The sequence below is a fragment of the Pseudophryne corroboree genome (genome assembly GCF_028390025.1).
Source record: "Pseudophryne corroboree isolate aPseCor3 chromosome 7 unlocalized genomic scaffold, aPseCor3.hap2 SUPER_7_unloc_1, whole genome shotgun sequence".
In the NCBI taxonomy this organism is placed as follows: domain Eukaryota; kingdom Metazoa; phylum Chordata; class Amphibia; order Anura; family Myobatrachidae; genus Pseudophryne; species Pseudophryne corroboree.
Window position 1 is genome coordinate 1179764 of NW_026967608.1, and position 8214 is coordinate 1187977.

The 8214-nt window shown below is 41.4% G+C and overlaps 2 non-coding genes across 2 annotated transcripts; both read right to left on the reverse strand.

Moving 5' to 3' along the window:
• Positions 1-524: 524 nt before the first annotated feature.
• On the reverse strand, positions 525-598 carry TRNAS-ACU (transfer RNA serine (anticodon ACU)). Its single transcript has one exon. It is a non-coding gene; the product is annotated as a tRNA-Ser (tRNA).
• Positions 599-3758: 3160 nt separating this feature from the next.
• On the reverse strand, positions 3759-3832 carry TRNAS-ACU (transfer RNA serine (anticodon ACU)). The gene has a single exon. It is a non-coding gene; the product is annotated as a tRNA-Ser (tRNA).
• Between the last annotated feature and the right edge of the window lie 4382 nt (positions 3833-8214).

Below are 8214 nucleotides of genomic sequence, written 5' to 3' on the forward strand. Positions count from 1 at the left end.
TAAATAAAGATTTTCTTAATTCCTTACCTGTGTGCTAATTAGATGTCACCTTGTTTTCACATTAAACAGACTTCTACATGAGAAAGCAGCAAGGATGCAGTGGCGTTAATGTTTCCTGGTGTCAACCTGTATTATTTCAGTAGACATTGAAATGAGGATTCATCTTGCTGCCTTTCCAATGAAGCAAGTTTAATTTAGTTATAGGTGAAAAACCATCCCTACAAAGGTGTTAATCAGAGACTTGGCTTTGTGGACACTTTTTAGAGAACAAATTTGTTAGCATAAAAATAAAGGCAGAAAATGAAGAGCTGTTTAATCACTCAATTGGATTTTTCTACCAGCATATTTTTTTCTCTGCAACCCATTGCTAAATTGTGCTTCCTAGCTGTTTTTTATAAAATCACTGAATCAAATCTAACTCTGATTACATCAGAGAAGGCCAGGTACCCTACACCATAAGAGGGGGTTTGAAATTTTGACTTGTCTACTTAAATATCACCAAATCCTGATCACAAGGTCAATTATGTCCCTGGGTGGGATTGAACCACCAACCTTTTGGTTAGTAGCCAGGCACACTAACCGATTGCGCCACAGAGACACTTTGCAAAAAGTACATACTGACAAAGGCTAATAAGCATTCATCTAGAACGTTTCCTAGAAAAACTTTAAAAAGTCAATAATCTGGAGAGTTTTTGTAAGAATTTTCTTAAATCAACCAACGAAGAAACACATTGGTACTTTCCCATGATGAGTGAGTGCTTCAGGATCTCTTGCACTTACATGTGCAGCAGAGTACTGCAATGGAAGCATGCTGGGCCCATTACCCAGAGGTAGGCAGATTAAAACTATCCTCTGCTATATGCATTTTTTTTGTTAAAGTAATCCAAAACTGGGATTGATATGTTAGCTATTTTATGTTTACTTAAAGTACAATGACTTTTACCATTTTAATTTGTTTTAATAGTATATTGACAGTATAGTTTTCTTTCAAAAATCCACTTAATTTTCTTTACCCTATTATTAAAATGGTAATTGACAAAAACAAACTACATTGTCACCAGAAGAGCAATACAAAATGTACAAGTGATATATTAAAATCATCTTTCCAGCTTGAATTTCAATGATGCATTGGGGCAACGATTTTGTGAGAAACATCTTCACCCTTAAATAAAGATTTTCTTAATTCCTTACCTGTGTGCTAATTAGATATCACCTTGTTTTCACATTAAACAGACTTCCACATGAGAAAGCAGCAAGGATGCATTGGCGTTAATGTTTCCTGGTGTCAACCTGTATTATTTCAGTAGACATTGAAATGAGGATGCATCTTGCTGCCTTTCCAATGAAGCAAGTTTAATTTAGTAATAGGTGAAAAACCATCCTTACAAAGGTGTTCATCAGAGACTTGGCTTTGTGGACACTTTTCAGAGAACAAATTTGTTAGCATAAAAATAAAGCCAGAAAATGAAGAGCTGTTTAATCACTCAATTGGATTTTTTTGCCAGCATATTTCTTTTTCTCTGCAACCCACTGCTAAATTGTGCTTCCTAGCTGTTTTTATAAAATCACTGAATCAAATCTAACTCTGATTACATCAGAGAAGGCCAGGTACCCTACACCATAAGAGGGGATTTGAAATTTTGACTTGTCTACTTAAAGATCACCAAAATCTGATAACAAGGTCAATTACGTCCCTGGGTGGGATTGAACCACCAACCTTTTGGTTTATAGCCGTACACACTAACTGATTGCGCCACAGAGACACTTTGCAAAAGTACATACTGACAAAGGCTAATAAGCATTCATCTAAAACGTTTCCTAGAAAAACTTTAAAAAGTCAATAATCTGGAGAGTTTTTGTAAGATGTTTCTTCCATCCACCAACGAAGAAACACATTGGTACTTTCCCATGATGAGTGAGTGCTTCAGGATCTCTTGCACTTACATGTGCAGCAGAGTACTGCAATGGAAGCATGCTGGGCCCATAACCCAGAGGTAGGCAGATTAAAACTATCCTCTGCTATATGCATTTTTTTTGTTAATTAAAGTAATCCAAAACTGGGATTGATATTTTTGCTCTTTTATTTTTCATTAAAGTACAATAACTTTTACCATTTTAATTTGTTTTAATAGCATATTGAAAGTATTGTTTTCTTTTAAAAATCCATGAATTTTCTTTACCCTATTATTAAAATGGTAATTGACAAAAACAAACTACATTGTCACCAGAAGAGCAATACAAAATGTACAAGTGATATATTAAAATCATCTTTCCAGCTTGAATTTCAATGATGCATTGGGGCAACGATTTTGTGAGAAACATTTTCACCCTTAAATAAAGATTTTCTTAATTCCTTACCTGTGTGCTAATTAGATATCACCTTGTTTTCACATTAAACAGACTTCCACATGAGAAAGCAGCAAGGATGCAGTGGCGTTAATGTTTCCTGGTGTCAACCTGTATTATTTCAGTAGACATTGAAATGCGGATGCATCTTGCTGCCTTTCCAATGAAGCAAGTTTAATTTAGTAATAGGTGAAAAACCATCCCTACAAAGGTGTTAATCAGAGACTTGGCTTTGTGGACACTTTTAGGAGAACAAATTTGTTAGCATAAAAATAAAGCCAGAAAATGAAGAGCTGTTTAATCACTCAATTGGATTTTTTTTGCCAGCATATTTCTTTTTCTCTGCAACCCACTGCTAAATTGTGCTTCCTAGCTGTTTTTATAAAATCAATGAATCAAATCTAACTCTGATTACATCAGAGAAGGCCAGGTACCCTACACCATAACAGGGGGTTTGAAATTTTGACTTGTCTACTTAAAGATCACTAAAATCTGATAACAAGGTCAATTACGTCCCTGGGTGGGATTGAACCACCAACCTTTTGGTTAGTAGTCGGACACACTAACCGATTGCGCCACAGAGACACTTTGCAAAAAGTACATACTGACAAAGGCTAATAAGCATACATCTAGAACGTTTCCTAGAAAAACTTTAAAAAGTCAATAATCTGGAGAGTTTTTGTAAGATGTTTCTTCCATCAACCAACGAAGAAACACATTGGTACTTTCCCATGATGAGTGAGTGCTACAGGATCTCTTGCACTTACATGTGCAGCAGAGTACTGCAATGGAAGCATGCTGGGCCCATAACCCAGAGGTAGGCAGATTGAAACTATCCTTTGCTATATGCATTTTTTTTTGTTAATTTAAGTAATCAAAACTGGGATTGATATTTTTGCTCTTTTATTTTTACTTAAAGTACAATAACTTTTACCATTTTAATTTGTTTTAATAGTATATTGACAGTATAGTTTTCTTTAAAAAATCCACTTAATTTTCTTTACCCTATTATTAAAAGGGTAATTGACAAAAACAAACTACATTGTCACCAGAAGAGCAATACAAAATGTACATTGTGATATATTAAAATCATCTTTCCAGCTTGAATTTCAATGATGCATTGGGGCAACGATTTTGTGAGAAACATCTTCACCCTTAAATAAAGATTTTCTTAATTCCTTACCTGTGTGCTAATTAGATGTCACCTTGTTTTCACATTAAACAGACTTCTACATGAGAAAGCAGCAAGGATGCAGTGGCTTTAATGTTTCCTGGTGTCAACCTGTATTATTTCAGTAGACATTGAAATGAGGATGCATCTTGCTGCCTTTCCAATGAAGCAAGTTTAATTTAGTTTGAAATTTTGACTTGTCTACTTAAATATCACCAAATCCTGATCACAAGGTCAATTATGTCCCTGGGTGGGATTGAACCACCAACCTTTTGGTTAGTAGCCAGACACACTAACCGATTGCGCCACAGAGACACTTTGCATAAAGTACATACTGACAAAGGCTAATAAGCATTCATCTAGAATGTTTCCTAGAAAAACTTTAAGGTTAAGGTTTTACAGAAAGTTACAGGTTTTTTTAATTTAGTAAAATATGCCCCATTTTAAAGATAGGGCATTTAAATTTGTTGCACCTGTGCAGTACATAGCAGCCTGCAGGGCATGTACAGTGGCTTCATTTGGGTGCACATACATTGCCGGCTCCTGGTCGCAAACTGAAATTATTGTGTGTAAGTGGAATTAGCGGTGTTTATGTCATACAGGGGGGTGGGGGAGGTTTGTGGTTGGCGGGGGGCACGCTGTGCGATTATTATCCTGCATCTATACATACATGCGCTAACACCTGGACATACACTGATGTACCCACACCTAATATCCATACATACACGCCCTGACACCTGGACATACACCAACATTCCCACACCTGCATCTATACATACACATGCTGACACCTGGACATACACCAACATACAAGCACCTGCATCTATATATACACGCGCTGACAAATGGACATACACCGACGTACCCACACTTGCATCTATACATACATGCACTGACATCTGGACATACAAGCACCTGCATCTATACATACACGCGCTGACACCTGAACCTACACTGACGTTCCCACACCTGCATCTATACATACACATTCTGACACCTGGACATACACAGACGTACCCACACCTGCATCTATACATACACGCGTTGACACCAGGACGTACACTGACGTACACACACCTACATCTATATATGCATGGATGCAAATGTGGGTACGTCTGTATACGTCCAGTTGTTAGCATGTGTATGTATAGATGTTAGGTGTGGGTACATCAGTGTATGTCCAGGTGTCAGCACATGTATGTATAGATTCACATGTGGGTACGTTGGTGTACGTTTAGGGGTCAGCGTGTTTATGTATAGATGTTGGTGTGTGTATGTCAGTGTACGTACAGATATAGGTGTATGTATGTATGTATGTATGTATGTATGTATGTATATGTATGTATAGAGGAAGGTGTGATACATACATATAACACATACATGATAGATACATACATATATCACACACACGATAGATAGATAGATAGATAGATAGAACACATACATACAAGATAGATACATACATACATACATACATGATAGATACATATATACACACACATACGATAGATAGATAGATAGATAGATAGATAGATAGATAGATACATATATATATATATATATATATATATATATACATATATTCCATAGACAAAAAACCTTACGGTTTCACATGTCCCATTAAGGCTTCTTAGACATGATCGAAATTTCAGAAACCTGTTGTAACTCTTCCACTCAAACTCCAAAAAGCAAGTATGACTTGGGATAGGGCTGGGGAGGGCCGCTGCTCAGGCACATCTCTGTCAAGTAAAGGAGATTCAACTGAGGCAGCACAAGGGAACTCTCATCTGGGGACAACAACTGCAGGGAGAACACATATTTTCAGATGAACATGGGAGGGCAGAAGGCTGCCTAATACTGAAGCACCCCCAAACAACAAACCAAATGCAACAACTAGTGCAAGCATTCCTGGGGGAAGGCCTGCAGCAGATGGATTTGCATATGGTGATGTCATCCAAGCAGTGGGTCAAAGTTGGCTTCAACCCTCGTCTGCATATGAAAAGAGAAAAGGGGCGTGCAGGGCATGGCGGCCTTTTGCGGCGCTTGGATGACCCCTAGTTCGCATTAAACACCTCCACCCTCCTTCGGTGTGGGGCTCATGTTGGCTATGCCCCAGCCCCTGAAGCATTCAAGCTGATTTCTTGCAGAAGCTGGGCACTGTAACAGCTCCAGAGCTGCTCTGTATGGCAAGTAAAAGGGTGTGGGCCCTGCAGCACTACCTGTAGTTCGCATTGTGCTTTGGAAGGCACAAAGTAAGCAGATGGGAGAAGTCAGGATAGTGCGCAAGGGCATAGAAGGGAGCGGCTCAAGAAAAGAGAAGTGGAAACAGACAGCAAACTAGGCTGGAGAGCTCTTCTGTCTATATTTTGCAAACCTGCTCTTGTCCTCTTAATGATGTTATATTCTCTTGTGGATTCTTCTATTACAAGAAGAATAAGATGTGGGAGAATTCCGTTTGTTCGATTCAGCCTTAATATAAGGGCACGACCGTGCCCTTATAATATATCACAAACATATATGATTCATACATATATCACACACACATACATGATACATACATGAGAAAGACCTGGGATGGTGATGAGGCCCGGGCCCCCTGCTGATGTTGCGTTGAGGAAGGCAGTGTTCCAGGGCGGATGCCAGTCGGGGAGAGCGCCGCGCAGCCCGGGAAAAATACTGCTGAGGAGCTACATCTGGAAGAGCCCCAGGGAGGGAGAGTGTCACATGCCCCATCCTGCGCGGCACACTCTGCAGGCCTGCACATGGGAAGGGAGGTCTCTGGCCACACATACTCACCCTGCTGCTGAAGCCCCGCTGCTGTCCTCATCAGCGCTCTCCAGCGGGGAGCGGGGCCAGGATGAACCTCAACCTGTGAGAACTATCTTCATGATCAAGAGATCTCATATGCAAGATAAGTATGTGTTGGGAAAGGGCTGGGGAGGGCGGCTGCTCGGGCACACCCTCGTCAAGTTAAGGAGATTTAACTGAGGAAGCACAAGGGAACTCTCGTCTGGGGACAACAACTGCAGGGAGACCACATCTTTTCAGATGAACATGGGAGGGCGGAATGCTGCCTAATACTGAAGCACCCTCAGACATTAAACCATATGCAACAACTATTGCAAGCATTCCTGGGGGAAGGTCTGCAGCAGACGGATTTGCATTCGGTGATGTCATCCAAGCAGTGGGCCAAAGTTGGCTGGAACCCTCATCTGTATATGAAAAGAGAAAAGGGGCATGCGGGGCATGGCGGTCTTTTGCGGCGCTTGGATAACCCCAAGTTTGCATTAAACACCCCCACCCTCCTTCGGTGTGGGGCTCATGTTGGCCATGCCCAAGCCCCTGAAGCATTCAAGCTGATTTCTTGCAGCAGCTGGGCACTGTAACAGCTTCAGAGCTGCTCTACAAGACAAGTAAAAGGGTGTGGGCCCTGCAGCACCACCGGTAGTTTGCATACACACATATATAGGACAGCATCTCTTATATGCCCCAGGGTCAATAAAATAGTATCCTTGTCTAGGCTATCCATCCCCTCAGATAAGGCATTTGTCCATGCCGCTACAGCACTACACACCCAGGTCGACGCAATTGCCGGTCTGAGTAAGGTACCTGAATGTGTATAAATGGACTTCAGGGTAATCTCCTGTTTGCGGTCAGCACACTCTTTGAGGGTAGCCGTATCCTGGGACGGGAGGGCTACCTTCTTGGATAAGCGTGTTAATGCTTTGTCCACCCTAGGGGAGGATTCCCATCGTAACCTATCCGTTGATGGGAAAGGATACGCCATAAGAATCCTTTTGGAAATCTGCAGTCTTTTATCTGGAGATTTCCAAGCTTTTTCACATAACTCGTTCAGCCGCGTGAGGGGGGAAAGGTTACCTCAGGCTTCTTTCCCTTGTACATATGTACCCTCTTGTCAGCGACAGGGGGTTACTCTGTGATGTGCAAAACATCTTTTATTGCCATAATCATAAATCGAATGGATTTTGCCAATTTTGGCTGTAACTTTGCATCATCGTAATCGACACTGGAGTCAGAATCCGTATCGGTATCTGTGTCAACAAACTGGGATAGTGGGCGCTTATGAGACCCTGACAGTCCCTGCAACATAGGATCAGGCATGGGTTGAGACCCTGACTGTCCCGAAGCTTCTGCCTTGTCTAATCTTTTGTGCAATGAGTTTACACTAGCATTTAAAACATTCCACATATCCATCCAATCAGCTGTCGGCGGAGACACCACATTCATTTGCTCCCGCTCCTCTCTAATATAGCCTTCTTCCTCAGACATGTCGACACACGTGTACCGACACACCACACACACAGGGAATGCTTTTTCTGAAGACAGTTTCCCCACAAGGCCCTTTGGAGAGACAGAGAGGGAGTATGCCAGCACACACCCCAGCGCTATATAACCCAGGAATAAAACAGTAACTTAATGTTTGCCCAGTAGTGCTGCTGTATGTAATTTGCGAATTATGTGCCCCCCCCCCCTCTTTTCAACCCTCTTGTCTAACGTGGTATAAGCAGGGTAGAGTCCGGGGAGCTTCCTCTCAGCGGTGCTGTGGAGAAAAAATGGCGCTGGTGAGTGCTGAGGGAGAAGCCCCGCCCCCTCGGAGGCGGGCTTCTGTCCCGCTTAAACTGTAAAATTGGTGGGGGCTCATACATATATACAGTGCCCTGCTGTATATATGTTAT